Raw genomic sequence first — 22,784 nt, 5'->3', positions numbered from 1 at the left:
TTTCTTCTATTCAGACATCTTGCCTAAAACAGAATTTTGACTTACTTTTGTCAAGTTCATAATTCCATTCACAGTGTTACTATGTCCTTTGAAGAAAAGGAGCTTTTGGCTTTTAGATTTCTATTACTGAAAATTTACTATGTTTCCAGTTGACTTTCACATCAAAATGTGCCAAAATGGTGTACTGTATTTTTAGTTAGAGTTTGTTCAGCTTCACTTTTTAGACCTGGATCAGTTCTATCAAAATTCTTTCTGCATTCAGTGATATCTTCTTTCCAGAGATTCTTATAGATCATGAACTTACCATCTTTTCACTTCAGCTTGGATAAAATATTCAATCTCACTAAAAGCAAAATTCAGCCTTGATATAGTAATTTTATTTATAGTAAAACTTTCAACTTTTATCACTTTTCTGCTTCAAAAATGGGAGAGTAACTTTCACTGCAGATATTTACAAGAGAAACACCTTGAAAACTTTGATATCACCCAGGATATTTATCTGGACCTCGTATTAATCTTATCTGAAAGAAGGCACTCAGAACTCAAATGTTTAGCCATCCTTTACTTTGAGTATCTTGAAGGATCAGCTAATATTCCAATTATCTTAGAAATACGATGCATTCTTTCGTATGTTAGATTTGATGTAGATTTAATGTATATGGAAAAATGAATTTACTGTGCCCCATGACGCTTATTATTATCAAAACATTATCCCATTTCAATTATAACTTAACTACTGTGCCTTTATTTTTCTATTTTTTTCCCTTATTACCCTCTAACTATTACCGTCAATAAAGCGCTCCTTGCAATCAGCACAAACAAACCTGTCAGGAATGACTCTTTGAAGCAATTTAGGGAAAACATATTTTAGTTGTGTTATCAAGGACACAGCCAGCTGGCCAAGAGAAGTGATTATTCCCCAGTATTAGACATTCCAGGGGATGCATCTGAGGTATCTTGTATAGCTGTGAAACTCTTGGCACAAGAATGATGCTTATAGGCTCAAATAAGCTTGCTGGAAGGTCACAAATATAGTTAGGGGGAAGAAGTACATGGTGTAAATGGAAAGATTAAAAGAATTGGACTTGTTATCCTGGAGAAATTTGTTATCCTGGAGGAAACATATTTCTCCTGACAAAGGGAATGTCAAGTGCTACCTTCAACCGTCCCACAGATTTTTATAGGGAAGACAAACTCTTCTCAAATTTGTACAAAAGAATAGGAGGCAGCAATCATAAGCTACTGTAAGGGCATTTCCCATGCAAACTAAAAGCAGAACATAAACAAAAAGAAGTCGCAAGCGTAGTTAAAGCATGTATAGGTTTCCCAGAATGGTTGTCTCCAGAGAAATTCAAAGCTTGGCCAAACCGGCTTCCAAGAAACTTTTATTATAAGTAGGTTATTCAGTTAAAGGATCCAGAAATAAGTATCTGATTCATAGTAACTTGTGCTAAATTGAGGTTCTGAATTTTGAGATCGACAAATAACCTCCTAGGAGGTACACTGTTTCTACATATAGGAACCATTTCATGCATTTTCATTTGGCCAATGAGTCAATCTAGCAGATCACTCTTAGAGATGACTTGAATAGCAAGGCATGCAGGAAATTCATTTATTACAAACTTAGATCTGGAATTTTTTGCTGATATCATGTTAAAGTCTAGTTCCAAAGGGTAATATGCAATGAAGTGGATACTAACTTAGACCTCTTTCCTACCATAAATCTTGTTATAACTTTAGTTGGCTATATATATTTTTTTTAAGATTTTGTTCTGTACAGATCATTAGAAATAATAGTTCCTTGTCACTCGGTATGAAATCTATCAAGATTTCATGGTGGCTGTTAAAATAAGAAAAGTAACATGCATGTTTTCTCCTTTAACAGTTAGAATGTTTCACTATGGTTTATTCCGAAGAATCCTGTTGGATTCACACAGATTTCATTGGAAACCTCGAACCAAACATCAAACCTAGTGAAGCCTAACTACTGAAATTTTCTTTTTCCTATACTTCACGCCTCATGCAACAATCTCTCCCATGCTTTCTTTATGGCTTCTTTACCACTTTCTTTACCATCTCAGTTCCCTGAAAATACACAAAGCCCTTAATTATTAAGATGCCACTCATGCCTCCTTCAGCACACTCAGATCCTTTCCCTCTTCCTCAGTTCTTTGTAATGTCATACTCATCAGCTGAGTTAGCTCAAGCCTTCAGAGCAGAGTATGCCAAACTGGATTTGCTGTTTATAATATGACCACTTGGCACAACCCAACAACAGGAAGAATAAGATAAAAGGAAGATTGTGAGACTGCAACAAAAAAAGGAGGGAGAGAGCCCTAGATATCTCTCTCACTAAATGCAATCAAACTATCTATATCAAACTATCAATAAATGCACTACTTCATGAGCAGCATTTATTCTGATTTCGCCAATATTAATGCAGGTAAATTAAGTAACTAAACAAGGCACATTTTGCTGTCCTTAATATCTTTGCTTATGCCAGAAGCTAAATATGGCCTCTAGCTCCATACAGCATTCCTCCTTCATTTCTAATCATCACTTCTGTCAACCAGATCAAAAGTACATACAATAGCTGGCTGCTTGCTAGGATCGTGCTGTTTAGCTAGTGAAAACACAAGTTTTTATGGCCAGGCTTGTATTATGAGGCAGAACAGGTAGGGGCTGCCTCATTTTCTGTCTTTCCCTGTGTAAGAACACTAATCAGGTAGATTTCTTTCTTTTTCCTTTACTTTTCCTCTACTCACTCTGTCCTGCAGAACAGTAAAGAATTTAATATCTCTGAAACACTTTTATATCAAATTACATTGGAATTAAAGGCAAGAATGAATAAAATAGTGTAAAAAATCAATAGAAATAATGTTTTTGTTACTTACTATAAGCTAATTGTGTAAAAAAGACAGCCTTTTCTAAAGGCTTATTAATAAGGAAGAAATATTTTTGTTAATTGTGCCTACATCATTAAAATATGTCAATTATAATGGCTTCCAAACATTCAGTCATCAATTGTGAATATGAATTGTAACAGCAGCCTTCTAGTATGCAGGATATATGTGGTAGCTTGCTGTTAATAACACAAAAGGCATATTTTCCCCAAGCTTTCATAAATTATGCGTTTAGAATGTATAGTGTGAATGCCTCTGACCTTTGCACTTTGTGTATTCATATTTGAGGACTTGGCTGCATTCAGTATATTCAGCATGTCTATATTGTAAAATCATTTCCAAAAGATTAAGAATATTGAATTAAAATTTTCAGCGTCAAAATTAGTAAAGCGTAAAACTTCTGATTCATAAAGAATGCTCAAAGCATAAACTAATAATGTGCGTGATGATTTAAATTAGTTGCAAAGTATATCTTAGATGAGTTCAACTCACTATATGTTGTAATAAAATGTATTACCTACATCCTAGCTGCTATCAGTGATGGTATTAATACAGAATACAGAAAATACTTTCTGTCAAGCTCTATGGTATTACTTCATATACTTCTTTCTTCCATAGGTCTCAAAGATCTTATCCGATATCACTAAAGCTCTTTGAAGGTGGGAAGCTCTGCCGCCAACTCGTTGCAACTGAGAGAAGTGTCAACGATTTAAGGGCTGGTCCGGCCCGGTTCCGCGACTAGTGGGCGGAGGGATTTCTCAAAATCCACGCCTCCAGGAAGGGAAACAGGGGAGCCCAAAATAATTAAAAACAGCGGCAACGATCTGAGGAGAAACAAACTAATTTACTAAATATAGTATCGGAATGTAAGATAACACACTATAATACAATATAAATCAGCAATAATTGAGAGAAAGATTGTCCGAGAGCCAAAGGCCTTACGCTAATACTGAAACCTTGCGTGCAGTCGGGCGCAGCAGTAGTGAGCCGATCTGACAGGGAACATGGCGAGATGAGAAGAGGGACAAGTCAGATGACCTGCGCCCTTATATCTGTTCCCTTGAGCAGGAATGATAACAGTATTCGAAAAGGCTCTTGGGGAACGTAGTTCTTCTTCTCTTCCAGACAGGTACCCGGAACTAAAGCATTTGCTCCTTAGCTCCCAGTACACTGCATGATGTTGTGATGTGGAATACTGATAACCAAAAATCATAAAACCATGACAAGAAGTTACAGATTTGAAAAATCTTCAGTAAGTACTAGAAGTGTTTTAGGTAATGAAAGAAAACACTTCAATCCTGAAAATCTTACCAAATTTTTGAGCTGTTTATGCACCACTGGCAACAACATTTTGGATCATGAAGTTCTGTAAATACACAAATACAGGATACTAAATGTAGACAAGACTACCATTTTGAGTGGTAAGATAATTTGTTCCCTACTTAAGTTCTGTTGCTGACCAAGTAAGGAGAATAGCAACCAAACATCACCTAGAACACTACTGGCCCTTGATTTACTTGGCTCATGTTTAGGACACTAGTTGTCAGGAAACTTCACAGGTGAGTTTTAAAAATTTAATTAGCTTTCTAATACATTGAGTATTAATGTACCTTTTTAGTTTTGTTTATGTAATTATATTAATTAAAGCTACTTATATACTGGCCTAACCACCTTAATGTTCAACTGAATAATGAAATTAGTAAGAACAGTGAAACAACAAATGTGTTTCATTTTCTTGTGGCACTATGTTCTTAGACAATTATTATTATTATTATTATTATTATTATTATTATTATTATTTATTTATTTTGCTGGGAAATGAAAAGCTTCAGTTCTGTAAGGGAGTTAGCATATGCCCAGACTCCAACTTTTACTGAAATTCCTCTTTATTCTCTAGATAGCTTCAGCATATGCTTTAAATTAAGGTCATATTAAAATTTCTGTTTTCAGATCAATCTGAACATATATGCTCTGCTGTTCTGAATGCAAAGACATGAATTCAGCAGATGTAACAGTACAACATTAAAGCCAGTATCTACTCCCCAGATTCATACTACTGTCAATCTACTATGAAAAAAATTGTTGTACAATACTGAAAATAATATATTTGCTTTCATTATTATATTTTTGCTTGTTGGGTATGTTAATTCAAATGCAAATCTTTAGGACTGAAACTAAGTCAAGCTCACAAATACACATATTTCATAGAATCATAGCTTGATCATAGTTTGAGTCGGAAGGGCCATCTAGTCCAACACCAATGCAATGAACAGGGACACCTACGGCTGGATCAGGTTGTGCTTGTATTTAAGTTCATACTGATCAGGCAGTGTTTAGTATATGAATTGTCATCCTTAATGAAATGGTTTAATCATTAAGACAAATCAGAAAACCTGTATGGCAATCTTAGCATTTTATTGAAATATCTGAACATATTTTTACCTTATCAATTTCTATGTGTTACTTATAAATCCACTTTACAACTGAAGTCATAGGAGAAACAATGTGCTTCTGGAAGTATGAAAAACTTGATCAGAAGTATTTAACTTCAGCAAATGATTCTCAAGATGTCTTGCTCTCTTACAATTTCATTGTGTACTGTAGAGAATATTCCACTCACTACGAGCATTAAGAGACCTGTCATTCATATAAGCAGCATGACAAGTGATTCAATAAAACACATGACATATCCTCTGGTTGAACTGACAACAGGATCTAGGGAGAATCAGATATGCCTTTAAAAAGTGTTTAGTACTTTAACACTGTGCAGCATAGAAATCCCTTTTTAACAAATTGTTATGGGGAAAAATGAGAAAAAAAAACATTTTTCAGGATGAAGATCATACTGCATCTGCTAGATAATACCACATAATACTGAGATAATTGAATTCATTGCATTTGGAGGATCCTAGTTTGCCAGATTATTCATTTTGCAGGAGCACTTCATCTTTAGAAGCTTGGCTTCTCTGCCAATCTATGCTCAAGGCTGTGTGAGGCAAAATTAAGTTACATATTGAGAAGAGCAACAAAGAATAAAGACACTGACCTAGTTCAGAAGCTATAAACATTTTTAATACACTAGAAAGAAAAAGAAAAATAAAAAAAAAAGTGTAATATGTCTTGAATTATCCTAGAAAAAGACTGGCACCTGGGGAATTCCATTTGACTGACAGGATGAATCTACACAGATAAGGCAGGAGGTGAAACAAAATTACAGACTGACAAAGTGAAGAGAAGCTAGTTTAACTCACTGAACAATATCATAATAAGAAGTAAGACCGATGTCTCCTGCCGATTTCCCAAAATTTATGCTGTCTTCTTGATTTTATAATGAGATATGAACAGAAGGCACAGTCTATATCATAAACTCTTGGAAATATAATGTGGGATTTGCTGCTTTGTTTGGAAATACTTACCTCTAACCATTTGCTTTCCTTTACTATATTGATAAATATTGAGATAACATACCATTTTTATGGAGATACTTGTAGCATACATACAAACATATGCACAAACACACAAGCGACTTCAAATATTCAAACTTTCAGTGGAAGCTTGAATTCAAGACCCATAATATCATACTGCAAGTATATTTGACTACTAAGGAAATTGAATTAACTTCAGGAAGGTCTTGAGTGCTACCGTATTCAAATCAGCAGGAGAATGACATACAACTATTTTCTTCCTGTCAGGAGATGAAAGTAATTCTCAAGGCAATTTCAGTCTGACTTAAAGCAAAAAATATAACTAGAGATCACTAATTCTCTGCACTGGAAAGTTTAATACATTTTTATGCATTCTTCATGAAAAGTGTTTCAGTGAAGGGAATCATGAAAGCCTCATGTAAGCTCTTATTATGCTAAGGCTATTTGAATGGACATCTGTGAAACCCATCATCCTTCATCTAGTAAGATGAATTTGAATTATTAGAACTGATCTCCATGGGAGTACTTATGTGTTTATAGCTATTGTATCAGAATAAAACTGTTCACCATGTTGCAGGATAGAGCACAGTTTGGGCAGACAACAGGAGGTGTCTATATTACTAAATGATTTCCAGGAAAAAGAAATTATAATGAACAATAATGTTAGTCAAAACAAGCAGCTTGAAATGCATATTCAGTCATTAGCAACTGATGAGCAATTCCAAACAGCATACACTTGCAAAGATTAGTTTAGATCCAAAAAGTTAATTCTGTTCTAATGGAGTGTCACTAGCAGTTGATACATTTGGTACCACAAAAATAATATTGCATTTATTTACTGGGGACTTCTATGTCACTTTTTTTTTTTTTTTTTTTTTCTGGAGATGGCACTCTGGCAGCAAACAGGGGCTTTTAAAATTTAAAATATGGATTTCCTATTACATTTACCACTATAATAACTAAAATAAATAAATCTTTGTGGCCCTTCTTTGCACCTTCTCCTTTGGACCTTCTCCAAAATCTCATCTTTCTTGTGCTGGGAACCAGGCCTGGGTGCAGTACTGCAGGTGGGGACTCACGATCACTTCCCTTTCCCTGCTGGCCATCTTTCTTTTGATGCAGCTCAGGATTCTGTTGGTCTTCTGGGCCATGAGTGCACACTGCTGGCTCATGTCCAGCTTCTCATCCACCACAACATCCAATTCCTTCTCTACAGGGCTGTGGAAACTCAATAAATTCTCCTGGTCTGTGCTCATGTCTGGGATTGTCTTAATCCAAGAGCAACAACTTGCACTTGGCCTTATTGAACTTCATTATGTCTATGTGGGCACACTTCTCAAGCCTGTTCAGATTGCTTTGGATTGCATCCATTCCTTTTGTCAACACTCAGATTGGTGTCATCTGCAAGCTTGCTGTAGACACTATCTAGGCCATTGATTAAGATGTTAAAATGCATCAGTCCAAAGATGAACTCCTGAGACAGACCATTTGTCACTGGCCTCCATCTGGACATAAACTACTGACCATGTCCCTCTGGCAGAGACTATCTAATCATTTACTTATACACCCACCAAAGCCATATATCTCCAATTTAGAGATAAGGATGTTGTGTAAGACCATATCAAAGGCCTTGTTACTTGCTGTACAGGTATGCTTTAAAGTATTGGTGTCCAACCTTTTGGTTTGGCTGGACCACATGGAGTGAAGAAGAATTGTCTAGGGCCACATATAAAATATATAATACAGTCAATGTGTATAAGTAACAAAACTTCTATATATATATATTTACATTACTCACACATAAGAAAGAGGACAACAAAAACATAAAATTAGAAGATGGGACATGTATGATTTGAAGTATGTTATATATTTTATACATCCCAACATACCATAATTTCATCTACAGTGATGACAGTAAAACAATTAAATTAAATCAAACAATTAAAACAATGTTTTTAAATGCCAGTTTGGGGATTTTAAGTTTTTAAAATTTTGTTATATAAGCCTAGAATTGACCAAGGAATACATTCACTGTAAATATTACATACTTTTCAATACTTTAAAGAAATATACGGCTAAATTTGTTTAGGTAGTTTCATTTTTGTCATTTAATGTCAATATAGTGAATCCAGCTCTAATTAAGAAAATAAAATAAGGTTTAGATTGGAAAGAAAAACTAAAATTATTTATGCCAAGAAGTCTATTATATTTCAATCAGTCATGTTGTTAATGTTAATAATTCATATCCTATCAATTAATTCTATAAATACATCACTACTTATAATTTTTTTTAAGATTACAGTCAGAATGGGAAATGCATTTCTTCTGTTATGTGGACAGCAAACTCTTTCAGAGAGATAGATAATTTATTGGTTTAAAGGTAATGACTAGAAAAATAAGAATTTCCTATTATTTTATTTTCACTTGTATAGATGTTATTTGTAGTTATTTGTAGCTATTATAATAGATAAGGAGTTGCATGTGTCATCATCATGTTTCTGAACTTAGAAATTTGGTGCCACAAGAGTGAATTTGCAATACATGGGCTGATTTTCGTAGGTGTTGGATATGCCAGTGGCTGATGCTGCAGGTAGATGTTCAGATATTTTGCAAACAGAAAAAAAAGCATTCTTCACAAAAGAACCAATAGATAACTGCAGAAAGGATTATTTTGTGTCAGTTTATATATTAAAACCATATTTGAATAAAGCTCAGCATATTTTAGCATATCTTTATTTCTCAAGAAGAGTTCATATTTTATAAAAAAATGAAATTTTTGAAATAAACAGCTTAGTTTATATTGATTGTTAAAATATGAAATCAAAACATGATGTTTTGAAATTACTAAAGCATTTATTGCGCTTTTTTTCTCTGTTTATCATGACATTTTCCATCCAGATTTACTCTTTGATCATGAGCTGGGAGTTTAAGCCACAATTCTGGAAAAGTTTTCCTCCTGAACATGCATGCGATGACGGTTTCTTGAACATGAGTGGTGCTGTTGAGTAACAGTAAATGAAAGAGCTGTATAAATTATGTTTTATCAACCATGAATCATATTAATGTTTGTGCAACTCTACATATTTTTGGCAAAGGAACACAAATCTGTGTCTAATCATTCAAGTGAGGTCTTTAACTTTTCCTGAAGAAAAGTCGGTCAATCATGCTAAATGGTATAGTGGAAAGTGATAAAATGAAATTCATAGTGCAGTATGCACTGGAATAAGATGATCAAACTCATTTTAACCTGTGACACCCTAGTGGATTAAACCACCCTACGTCCCATTCTGAATATTTAATGAACAGATCTGCAAAGTTATGAAATCAAATGCCAGTATTTTCAAAATGCCAATTGGGCAATAAAGAAGTTGTCTAAATCATTTGAGTTTGAGAATTCATTTCATTTCTCCTCTCCTAATTCACCTTGATTTTTAATACAAAACAAAAACAAACAAACAACAAAAAAACCCCACGGTTATTCTCCTCAGTAAGACTCATAATTATTATTGGTTTTAATATTTATCCCAATAGGTGCCTGTCAAAAAAATGTCAGAACCTTGGGGAAGTTTTGACAGATTTTGTCTGGGAGGTTGATCAAGGACCTGGTGCATTGTTTAATATCTGTCTTTCTGCACCTAGCTGCATGTTGAAATTTGAAAGCCAAATATGTGTGAAGTAGACACTAGTATATAAAAAGTTTCTTCTCTCCTATGGGAATCTGTGTTTCTACACAAAAATATACATGCGTTGAAGTTCTGAAAACAAGAAAAATAAGAAACTGAATAGACAATTAGAAAACTCTGCACCTTCTGAAGAGGGGAAAAGTATGTGGTGATCACCATTAAATAAGCAAATCATTGAGGGATAGATGCTAATTATTAATTTTGAAAATATAAACTGACATAAACTATGTCCATTAAATTAATTATACAAAATTTACAAAGTAAGACATTCTTAAACATTCACATTGTCACATTATTCTCTTAATCACTTTTTAAGGCTTTTGCTATGTAAATCTTAGAAATATCTTGCTTTTGCTTTGGTTCCAAATGGTGAATAGTCTATGAATCTGCTGAAAAGTTAGAGCAGTGTTGCTTTTAGACCAGAATACTGGGACAAGAATGGAAGTTACATCGATTCTTTCACGGATTTGTAGCTGGGGATTCCAAAGTAAAATACAACTTCTTACATAGAATCATAGAATCACCAAGATTGGAAAAGACCTCTCCATAATTTTTGTTGTTCATTTCCTTTGATTTCAGATTTTCAAGGATACACAATCACCACAAAGTCTGATCAAAGCATGTATTTTGCCTTAAGCTGAAGCTTCCTCTGAATCTTGTCTCTTGTCACTCTGTTCAAAAAAGGGTTGGAGGTTTAAGGCCTTAGTGTCATCTCACAACAGGATGCGAATTCACTAGTCATCAGCATGGGGCCTGTATCACAGTTCTAACATCTCTCCCTGGGCAGACATCAGAGAGGTGAAATACTTATCTAGAAGAAAAGTATTACTTGTAGCTTCAGAAATCACAGATTTTGATAGCACAAAAGATTACAGGTGATTTTGATTTTAAATAAAAGCAGCAAATAATCAGGAATGGGATTTGGTTAATCTTCAACAATTCCAAAAATTTCAAAAAGAAATGTTCCAGTAATTATTTTTCTTCAATAAAACAGCAAGGATTTACTAAGACTAACTTCTGTTCAATTGTTTAGTGCATGCTTGTGCTTTTCCTAAATGATTTTTTTTTTTACCGTTGAGAAAGAAGTGATTCTGAGAGTAGTAGAAATAACTCTTAGAATAATCCATTTTAATTTTAAATATTACTCACTCCTTTTCCTTCTCTTTTCCAGTACTTCCTTTCTTGAAGGCAAAGCAGCTTGAAAAGAGTGTTTTGTAAAAAAAATTGTTTCTGGTATTCTACTCCTATTGATTTCAGGAAAAAAAAAAATCTCATTCCCTTTAAAATTAACAGGAATTACTTAAACAAGGCCTATAAGCCTAAAATTTTGCCTCTAAAGAAAACTTGAGTCAAGAATCCATGGTAAAGAGAGGCTCATGCTTTGAATCTAATTCTAATGAGACATACCAACATTGCAGAAAGCTCAGTTTATCCTGTTAGTGTTTTATTTTGGATATGAAAAGGAAAACAGATAGAAAATGAGGCAGACATAGGAATGGTGAAATAGGTAGAATTAGGAGAAATTAGGCTGTATGAAGGAGGACAAGAAAAGAAAAAGGAGCGTGAACAATGAAAGTAACACTGCACACTTTAAGGTTAAGATCTTAAAAGAATTCAGTAGAGGACTTCCCAGAAATAGAGGAGACGCACATGAGATGTGATGAACGGTACAGATATGTGGAAAATCGCCAATGTTTAGAAGTTAGACAGGACATCTTGGGTAACCTAAAAGCACCTGCGATATCCTGTGGCTGAAGGAGCTGCTAGCAACTCATTGCATCCTAATGTTGTTTATTTGCCTATGCCAAAAAATGAAATGGAATAAGTATGCAATTCTAAGGAGTGCTTAAAATAACAATGTCAATTCTTAGGTCTGACTGAAAAAAAAAGTACTTACTGCTACCAATAATATTGACTATTACTGGAAGCTGAGAGAAATTAAAAAAAAACTAGTTCTTGCAATGCTTTGTTTGTTTGACTTGTTACACATCATTAGACTCCATGTTTTCCTCTTTGTAGTTGAAAATTCTTTTCCACTTTTTTTTTTTTTGCATAAGAAAAGGAAGATGAACGCTTTCCACAAATTATCAATTTATGTTGTTGTGTTCTGCTTTTGTTGTTGTTGTTGTTTTATATTACCTTGCTACAAACACTAAAACATCCTGCAGTTACTTAAGGAGATGCATAAAATAATGTTTCAGTTCATCATGTCTCTGGAAATTAGTGTGAATTCCTGAAGAATTATATTCCATTTCTGAACTTGATGCATTTCTGTCGTAATTGGAAGACTGGATTGTGCTAATTTTCTTTATGACTTTTTAATGAATAACTCATCTTTTTAAATGATACTTTATATTGCAGTGTACATATAAAATATCATTTTACCTCTTTCTATCTTTTCTTAACAATAATTCAAACAATACAATATATATATACTTTTATCAATATAAAATATCTACCTATGTTTCTGTATGTACATTACAAAAGTTTCTGTTGTATAAAGTAAAAAGCAATTAAATTTTATGAACATAGAAAAGTCATTGGGATAGCTTTAACTTTAGATGAAGTCTGAGCACTCAAACTGAACTATTTCATAATACATGAATGAGGTGAATAAATGACCATTTGGTTGTAAATAACAGCAGTCTCAAGAGTGACAAATAAGCCAATCACAGAAGGAAATATTTAGAAGAATTATTTTGAGTTGAGCAGAAATGGGAAATTTGCTTTGAATTCCAGACAGTCTGGAGCCTGAGCCAACTCTAGCCGAAGTCAGTCAGGAATGGATCTGGGTGTGAATTCTCAGGTAATGGCAATAGAAATGCACAACAGTTGAAGACAAAATGGCCTCCAAAGCCAACTATAAATATTTTCTGGATGACTGGCATTCATTTTCGTCTCAGAAGGAAGCAGAGGAGCTGAAGGCTTACTACTTCAAAAATACACTATGCAAGGTGAAGAGAATAAAATCCCACTTTCTTTATATAGATCTCCTGTAAAAGTGCTGAATATAATGATTATTTCCCCACGATATTTTGGAGCTCTATTTTTTTGACTACTTGAAAACTGAAAATCATTTTCCTCAGAGCTTCCAGATAATCCTTAGAATATCTCTTTTCTCATTTCTTGTAAGAAAAGATGCAGATTTGAGTATTGCATTTTAACTGGTCATTCTTGATTTGTTTTTGAGCCAGCTAATCAGCATTCCCTGTGCTGCCATTGTTTCAGCCATGAAAATCTCTTGCCTAGACAAGAGGCACTGACTGAATTGGCACTGATGGCAACTGTGAAGTAGTGTGCCATTGTGTGCAAGCCATGAAATCATAACACACGTGCATGGCTCAAACTGGACACTAGACTATACTAAGGCCTTCTGTACAGAGAAAACTTTGTGGTAGATCAGCACTGTAACAAATCCAGCAAGTCTTCCACTGGTAATGATCTTCTGACCCTCTCCACCTTTTCCAGCTAGATTGACCCAAAACTCTCCTGCGCAGTTGCCAATTGTTATCCCACCATCATCACCATTTGTATGTTCAAATGATATGGTGACTCCCAGATTAGTCCTCCACAGAACAGTGAATGACTCCTCAAAATAGCTTCATCTCATTAAAGATAGAATTTGTTCTTTAATGGTCATTGTTATGAAGTATTTGACTAATAGTGTAGTATCTGACTACAAGGCAGAAGAAGCTTCTCCCTGAGTAATGGATATATTCTTACCTTTACCTTCACTGCCTTTATTGATCAGTGAATAAAATTTCTCTGTATCTCTGTAGTTTGCTTTGCTTTCTGCAGTCACTACAAGGTGTTTACTTTTTGTCATAGTTTTATGATTCTTGTTATCAGTATTCCACATCATAACGTCATGTAAAGTATGGGGAATTAAAGAGTTATACTCCAGTTCTGTGGACTGACAACTTTCCAGATACTTGGTTTTCAGAAGAGAAGAACTACATATCCCAGAGGACTTTGCTTTCAGAGGGCAAGAAAAGTAAGGGGAGGAAGTCACAGGATCACTCTCTCACTCGCTGCCTGGCAGTGTGTGGGTGTGCTCCCCAGACATGAGCCTTCAGTTCAAAGTAAGGCTTTCGGTTTCGGGAACTCTCTCTCACTTTATTTGATTTACTAGCCTCAATTCCAATTTTATTGTATTATATTGTGTTACCTTGCATTCCGATATCATATTTAATAAAATTAAGTTTCCTCCTTAGATCGTTGCCGCTGTTCTTTTCTGGGGGGGCAGCTCCCATCTCCCTGCCCCTCCCCCCTTTTCCCTTTCCTTTTTGTTTTGGTCTGGTGGGCCTGCAGGTCTGCTGCCCCCTGTCATGAACACAGATTGATCTAGATAACTCCATGACACTTTTCCACTTTTCTGTGAGTGTGATTGAGACATTTGCATCACAACTTATTGGCAGGAAAAATTGGTAACCTAAGGCTCTGTCTATAATCATGGGTAGGTGTACTTTACTATACTTCCCTCATAATTCTGATATCTCTGATCATCCAGCCCAGAGAGAACCACTGTTTTCTTTTCTCTATCCTCTGACTTATTTTATTTCAAAATAAATCTATTTTTGCCAACTGATGATGTACGTGTAGTAATCACCTTCACAAGAAATCAGGATGCGGCTGGGGTGTGTGCTGGGTAAGGGCTGTGGGGACCACTTTGCAGCATATCTACACACCACAGTATTACTTCCAAAGACATCTTTTCTGGTTCCCATAATTATAAACGTATTTGTTGCCTTTTTCGGAGGGACATGTAATAGCTGCATCATCTGATATTCTGAGAGTAGCACATCACCGTTCAGTTCTGCTAGTGTAAATTTTCTACAGAAGCACAAAACTTAATACTTATTAATAAACCCTCATCTTCAATTGATGTCCCAGTGTTCCCTAAGTAAGACAGAGAACAGTGATCCAAATACACGGAGAAGAGCTCACTTAAGCTAACTAAAATTACCGGACATATCAGACCTTACAGGCAAACAATGTACTTGTCAGTTTCTGCTCTGAGAATGCTAGAAATAACACCAGTGCACTCTTATGATGGTCTCAGCTAGCTGACTTTTCAGCAGACCATATACACCTTGCCATGAGTTTGGACATACAGATGAGCAAAATTATTTGTCCTTCCTCTTGCCTATGCCACACACAGTCAGGGCCTTTTACAATTAACTTGTCATAAGTAATTCAGCTTAGGCTGCACATACCAAGGTTTGCTACTCAGGGTTATGTGTTGCCTTTACCTTCTTCACTTGTTTAGAGCAAACTTCAGGTATACTCATCAATTTTTACATTGGCATTTTCACCCCTACATAGGCAAGAAATGATTGATGCAGGAATAATGCTACCATAGCACTGACAGGAGTCCCTGGTCATCAGTGATATACCAGGGAAACGTACTTGCCGCTGTACAAAGCAGTCTTAAGCTTCTGTGTGTTGACAGAATTGACCACAGGATCACTGAATGGTTGAGGTGGGAAGGGCCCTCTGGATCCATCTTGCCCAAGCCCTGATCAAGCACGGACACTTACAGAAGCTTGCCTAGGACTACATCCAGACAGCTCTTGAAGACCTGCAAGGAGTGTGACTCCACGTTTGTGTGCAGCCTGTGCCAGTGCTTAGTCATTTGCACAGTACAGAAGTGCTTCCTGGAGTTCAGGCAGAACCTCCAGTGTTTCAGTTCATATCCGTACCTCATGTCCTGGCAGTGGGTGCCACTGATCTGGCTGATCAGAGTCTTAGTGATCAGAGTAAGCTCAGGACCAAAACCTAATTCTGCAACAGTAAAGGGTGCAAAAGCTGTTAGGAAAAACACATATTTGGTGTTTCTTTTAGATCTTTCCTTCAAACCTCTGATAGGAGTTAGACCTGGCATTGGGCTGAAAGCAGTTCATATAGCAAAGGCTAACTTTCATGTGATTTAGCTGAGACAGGTATGTGTATTTCAGAACCATTTATATCATCCTTCTTGCACTTTGCCTAACTTTTAGTAAGCATGCTGTCTCGGACTTTTAATTAAATGTAAATTAAAACATCTGTCTCTGGAAAAGCATATTTTTCTCTCCAGTCTTCATCTACTCAAAAACAATTGCTAATGCTGACCTTAGTTTTCAACAGTGTCAGAGAGAGATTTTGTTAGTGGAGGCTAAAGTATTTATCTGATCTAGTAAGCATCAAGAAGATGCTTGGCAGTGGGAGCAATGTAATTCCTTGAACAGCTGCAACACCAGCTGTGTCAGGGCACTGCCTCACCTGGCACCTCTCACTGCGCACCTCTTTGAATCTCCTGGTGTTCTCCCCAGAAACTTTTTATTGGCACCCAGAACTTTCTGTTACCTTCACCTGATGAATTGTCACGGGAAAAGTCACAAAAAACAAATCTCACCTCAAATAGGTACGTTATAAATAGCTCGAGGATTATCTTTGGTGAAATTTTATTCTATCACTGAAGATAAGGCAGGCATTCTTGACACATATAACTCAGCTGTTATCGCCTAGCTGAGAATGTGGTGATTAGCAGATTGGAACTACTAAATGTCATTTATTATCACTAGCGGTTTTATTTGTTTCTCATTCAGAACAAAATGATAGATATGCACATATTTTTCTTTGTCATATAGTCAAGGAACTGTGAGAGGATTAATCAAAGTTTAGGAAGAAAATTACTTGAAAAATTCTGAGGTTTGTATAACTTCCAGTGCTTCGGTGAAATGCAGTAAAAAAGGAAATGTTTGGCATTATGAATTATTAACATGTACAAGCTCTGAATGAGCAGTATTAGAAGAAAACAATTTTTTTGTACAGAAGTGAACTTTTCTCAGCTGATGATCTGTGTTATTCATTATTTGATATTCTCTCTCCTTACTCCTATGGTGAGGATGCTTCTCTTACCTCTCTGACTGCCAGAGCAATTTTGTGACTAACAGATTTCATATTTAATCCAGCCTCTCAGATTGTTGTTTAAGGGGATTTGACTGAGTATTTCCACTACTGAAATAGAATAAAATTAAATTGCTCATTATTGATCTTTGCATTCCTATTAAGGGAACTACAGTGAGGGTACTCTATAGCATTAAGAAATGATCTCAGACATTCTTTCAAAAAGGAAATTGAATGTATCTGGCAGATAGTGCATTCATGAGTGCACTGCAGTCTGTGCTGTTGTGGAGATTTTTTTAGTCTATATCTTGACAGTTTGATTTTGCTCATCACCTCCACTTCATCTTGTCTAACAGTCCCCTGTTGATTCTGCTCCCAAAGTAAAGAAGGAACAGGTTGTTGGCACCTGGAATAAACAAAATAGAATAAAAATCACCTTTCTAGAGATCAAAATAGCCCTGTGCTCCATCCTTAACCCAGACATCTGCTACTGGCTTGGCAGTACTAGGGAGATATAAATCAAGCTTGTGTACATCTTGTCACAGCAGGTGGAATAAAGAGCAGAAAGAAAAATAACAGTTTTTCCTTTCTTGTATTAATGTCTTTAGCAGAATTAATCTCTGGCATCCTCAGGGAGCTGTATCAGGATCCCACACACACAGACAGGGCTGACATGCTGACAGAGATGTAGATTAGAGTCTAATTGTGTCCTTTTTACTGGAAAATTGCCTAAATTCTTTCATACTTGGGGGGGGGGGGGAAATCCCAACCAATCTTTTCTCTTCTTTTGAAAAGATGGAAAATAGTCCATGAGGACACTGGAAAGAGCAGCAGCACCTGATGTAATGGTTTGCAAGATAGCCATTTATTCTAAAACCTGGAGCTGAATGTGCTTACGTACACTGTGGGTGCATTTTTTAGGTGACACATAGGAATAATTGTGGCAGTTATAATGTTCTCAAGTTACCTTGGATTCATTTAAAAGTTACCGTGTAGCAAAACACTGAAGAAATGGCATGGTTCATGGTGACATTGAGTCTGGAAGGTGTCATTCCACATTTTAAAAGTTTTTATTCTCTAGAATAAATCTGATCAACATGCTATGGTAGCTGACTTATTTTATTTAAAAAGGTAGTCAAGAAAAATTTGTTCAAATATACTATGTATTAACGTTGATTAATTCAATATGTTTGAATTTAGGCATTCATTTAGAGGTAATAGCAGCCCTATGCATGGTGTAATTTATCTTTGATTAATATGTACTCAGTGAAAAAAAAAAAAAATCTACAAATAGTAATATGCACATGGAAAAAATCTACATCCTTATTTCTTGTATCCAGATACTTCCAACCAAATAAAGTTTATCTAACTTAATTATTGCGTAACTCTAATTAAAGCATTTATTTTTTCTTGCATATTCTTTGTAAGACATTAAAAAATATGGCACAGAAACATGGCATCAGAAAACATTTATGTAAAAATATCAAATGATCGTATTTCCTAACCACTAGGTATATGTTTAAATCGTAATAGTTAGATCCTGATCCAGTTACCACTACTGGTAATTAGAGTGATTAGATCACTTGATCTAACGTTTTGGGTTTTTTAGGTGTTTTTTGTCGTCGTTTTGTTTTCCAAACTAAAATCAATATGACTAACAGGGTGTATCATATTACTGCTGGATTTAGAATTATATTTTGGCTGTCCCAAGGCTCTTTGATGGCTGAAATCAGGCTATCCATGCAGACTAACCACCTGGAAACTTGGGACAACAAAGTCTGTGTGTCACAGACACAAACGCAGACAGGGACTGCATTCACTGCAGTCACTCCTTAGAAACCATTTCAGAAACTAATACATTGTTGCAAGCATGCTATGGATCAATGTGATGTGTAGGGAACATTCTCAAAAAAAAAAAAAAAAAAAAAAAAAAAAAAATCTGATAATTGAAAGCTATTCCCATTTATTTTTAAGAGAAACATCAACTTCTAAACCATGCAAAAAAAAAAAAAAAAAAAAAAAAAAAAAAACAGATAGAGAAGTGTGATAGTGTGAAAACTGCCTTTGGAGCCCACCTGGCTGATTTTACCAAAGCATGATTTTACTCCATAATTCACATTGCAGATTTTTAAAGCTCAGATTTGGAGATCTACGTGGGGAAAAATCAATCTCGTGGACAGTTTATCTGAGACAAATTAGCATTGAAAGCAAAATATTCCACAGGCAGCACAATAGTTAACAGTCCACCTGTTGCACCTAATTAGGTTGTTCATGTGTTTTGCCCAATCCCTGGACGTGTTCAAGAGCAGGTTGGATGGGGCCCTGGGCATCCTGGTCTAGTACCAGATCTGGAGTGTTGTGGCTCTGCTGTGGCAGAGGGGTCCGAACTTGACGATCCTTGGTATCCCGTCCAACACAAGCCATTCTATGATTCCATGATCTATCAGCCACTTGATAAATCTCATTTTCTCTATCATATCTGCATTTCCTGCCTCACTGAAAAATACTTTTCTTCCATAATTTCGTGCTGAAGTCATGACAAATTAAGGGCACAAACATAAATGATACAGTCGTATCTTCTGCTATACAAACTTAAAATATTAGTCAGGCTTTCAGAGCAGGAACCCTTACTCAGATTCTCTGTGCACAAAAGTTTGTCAAATTTTCTGGCTTCTCTCTCTACCTCCAGGGTTACCTTTATATATTCTGATACCTGCTTAAAATATTGGGATGTTATTCTCTAAAGAGTTCACTGACATTAGTGCCTTCTGTCATCTTACAGATTAAAAAAACATCCACACAACTTCATTTAGTAGTTTGGGTCATCTTCAGTTTCAACATCACCACTTGAGAAGGACAAAAACAAAGTTTTCCATCATTGCATGAAACCACAAAAGAGAAAAAATACGTATTTCGAAATGTATTTGTACCACTGTTCCTCTCTGTAGGTGAAAAATTACCACCTTCACTACAAGTGCTAAGAATTATACCTTTGTTTGGACAGCCATTACAAGTAAGGCTGTGACTCAGATACACTCTAAAACTAGCAGCACATAAGAATGACTTCTGTGTAGTTTTCCAGAGGAAAACACTTTTTTGTTGTTGTCATTGTTAAGAAAAAACTGTTAAGAAATTATAAGATATGGATTCCAAACAATATTCATAAGTATAGAGTTGAAATTCCTATGAATTTTGAAGGGAAAAAAAAATGGTAAAAATGAATAACAGAGTCACAATTTCCAGACATTCAGGGAGCAGTTATTTTCAGATGATTCTTAAAAATGCTAAACCCAATAAAAGCAGTAGAGAAAAACAAGCAGCCCTTAACTGCTATGTATATAAAAGCAAGCAAACAAAAAACAGAAAGGTTTTAAAGCAAAGAGCTGACTGCAGTTTAGTAGCTACAAGACCCTCGGATTTAAATAAGGAACAGAAACTCAAGGGCAGGAGCTCACTTTAAAAGAGAACACTTCAGTGAATAATTTGAATGAACTATTCCTGAAGGGGCTATAAAAGTAACTCAAAACACAGGCATATTCAATTTGCTTCCAAAAAAAGCCTGCTTATCTGCTGAAATATTCATAGGGGTCCATACATTATAAAAGCTTAACGCCAACTGCTACAGAGGCAGAATTCTTTGGGGTTGTTACCTTAAGAACTCAGCTGCTAAAGATGCCAACTGAACAACTGCTGGAGGAAATAATTGATTTCAGTTAGACTTTAATTTTTTTTTTCTCTTTCTCATTTTTTTTTCAAAAACTGTTCTTTCATAATATGTTTTCTTCTTTGTAAGCCAGAATGCTTACCTTATTATTTGCTAAGTATAAAACTTGCTGTTCACTTTTTAAGCTTGGCTATTACCTAAATGAACTCCAGTATACTAGAATCTCATTTTTCTTACCCAGAGGCAACATATATAAAGAAGTATCAGCTACCAAAAAAGAATTTCAAGAGTCCAAAGAGCTGTGGTGATTTTGGTCAGTCCAAGAGGGATCTGTGTCAACATCAAGAAAAGCAAAAAATTGTCCTCTGGGAGTATTCTCTGGTGCAGCTCTGAGTAGGGGCGCATCATGGAAAAAGAAAGGCTCTAAACTAAGCCTGTTAAGTTGTGTTGGTGTCTGTCCAAAAATCTGGATGATTGCTTTAAGAAAACATCCAAAGTCTGACATGTCTCTGAACCAGATTCCTTATGCTGTTTTTTTTTAGTTGTTGTTTTTCCTCTGCCAAACAAGTATTTTACATTTATTATGCTGATGAAGATTATCTCCATTTACATTTTACAAGATAGATATTCATTAATATCACTAATTAAAACATTTGCCTATCTTATTTCAAAGTAAAGTTTTCTTTGGCTTAAATTGTTCCTATGTCTGCATTATGCCCTGTATGGTACTGTTTGTCCTTTTGATAAGACTGGGGTAATGTTGAACATTCTCTAAAATGAGTTATCTTCATTTGAATTCCCTGAAATCAAAACAATAAATGCCTTTCATCATGAAGCCATTAATTACTAATTCAAAGGAGTCTAAAGCAAAAGTGTACACCACCCCCTAGCAATTAAAATAATAGGTTTTCCATTAAGACAGATTTTGCCAATTTATGTATTCACTCAGAAAATTTCCTACAGTTTGCAAATAGAGAATGCATTGCACTCCTGCAGTGCTTTCAAGAACAAATATAGATAAAGCATTGACATTCAGTTTAAAGTGAAAGGCTTGGCAGGCTGGGAAACTTGCTGCTGGAAATTATAAATGGCTGTGACTGGCATTCTAAATTCATTATGATATTTACCAGTTTAATTTCTGCATCTTATGGTTTGACTATAGCTGCAATTGTACCATTTAAAATACCAAAAGCATATACAAGCTGTTAAAGCAAGCAATAGGCTGGAGTGTTATACAAGGCTTTCATCTGGAAATCTGGGTAGCTCATTTCATCAAAATATAAAGTCTGCTTCCTTTCCATCTTTCAAAAAGTATGCTGTAATTTGCTGTCATATAATTTGTTGGGAAAATTAAAGTAATAAAACCTTGGTTTGATGCTTGGCTAAATGGTAGCTGTGGCTGTCTCAGTAGGGTGCTGTGCATGTTGGGAAAAAAAAATGTATTTTTAGGTTTTTTGTTTTTTTTTTGTATGAAAATAGTCTCTTTATGGCTGCAACAGTCAAAACTTAAAAGCTAGAAAATGCCATTTTCAATTATGTAATATGAAAAATAATTGTGGCATCTTGTACACAGTGATGTGTTAACTGCTTGTTTGTAGTGGCTGGCAGCATACAGTCACAGCTGTCTCTATTATCTATGAGAAATACCGGTTTACGTGAGCTTCTAAAATCCTTTGCCTGAGTGAGGCAAAGCTACTGGATGCATTTTTAGCATATCACCCACCTAAACCATCCATAGAATTATAGAAAATCCTGAGTTTGAAGGGATCCACAAGGATCATCCAGTCTGGCATCCATCTCCACACAGGACCACCCAGAAACAAAACCACATTTCTAAAAGTGTTGTCCAATCACTGCTTGAACTCTGGCTGATCAGTGCCATGCCCACTGCCCTGGGGAGCCTGTGCAAGTTCCTGACACCTCTCCATACTCCCCCCTGCCCCCCTTTGGTGAAAAACGTTGTCATAATTCCCAACCAGACCCTCCCCTGACACACCTCCACGCCGTTCCCTCGGGCCCTGTCACTGACATAGGGAAGAGCTCAGCGCTGCCCCTCTGCTCCCTATGAAGAGCTGCAGCTGCCATGAGGCCCCTCAGCTCCTCTGCTCTAGGCTGAGCAAACCAAGGGACCTCGGCCGCTCCTCATAGGTCTTGCCCTCTAGAGCCTTCCCCATCTTTGCAGCCCTCCTTTGAACGCTCTCCAATAGCTTCCTGTCCTTAA

This window comes from Gallus gallus, chromosome 1 (assembly GCF_016699485.2).
Source record: "Gallus gallus isolate bGalGal1 chromosome 1, bGalGal1.mat.broiler.GRCg7b, whole genome shotgun sequence".
Taxonomy (NCBI): domain Eukaryota; kingdom Metazoa; phylum Chordata; class Aves; order Galliformes; family Phasianidae; genus Gallus; species Gallus gallus.
The sequence above is the reverse complement of the archived record's forward strand: the minus strand, read 5'-3'. Positions refer to the sequence as shown.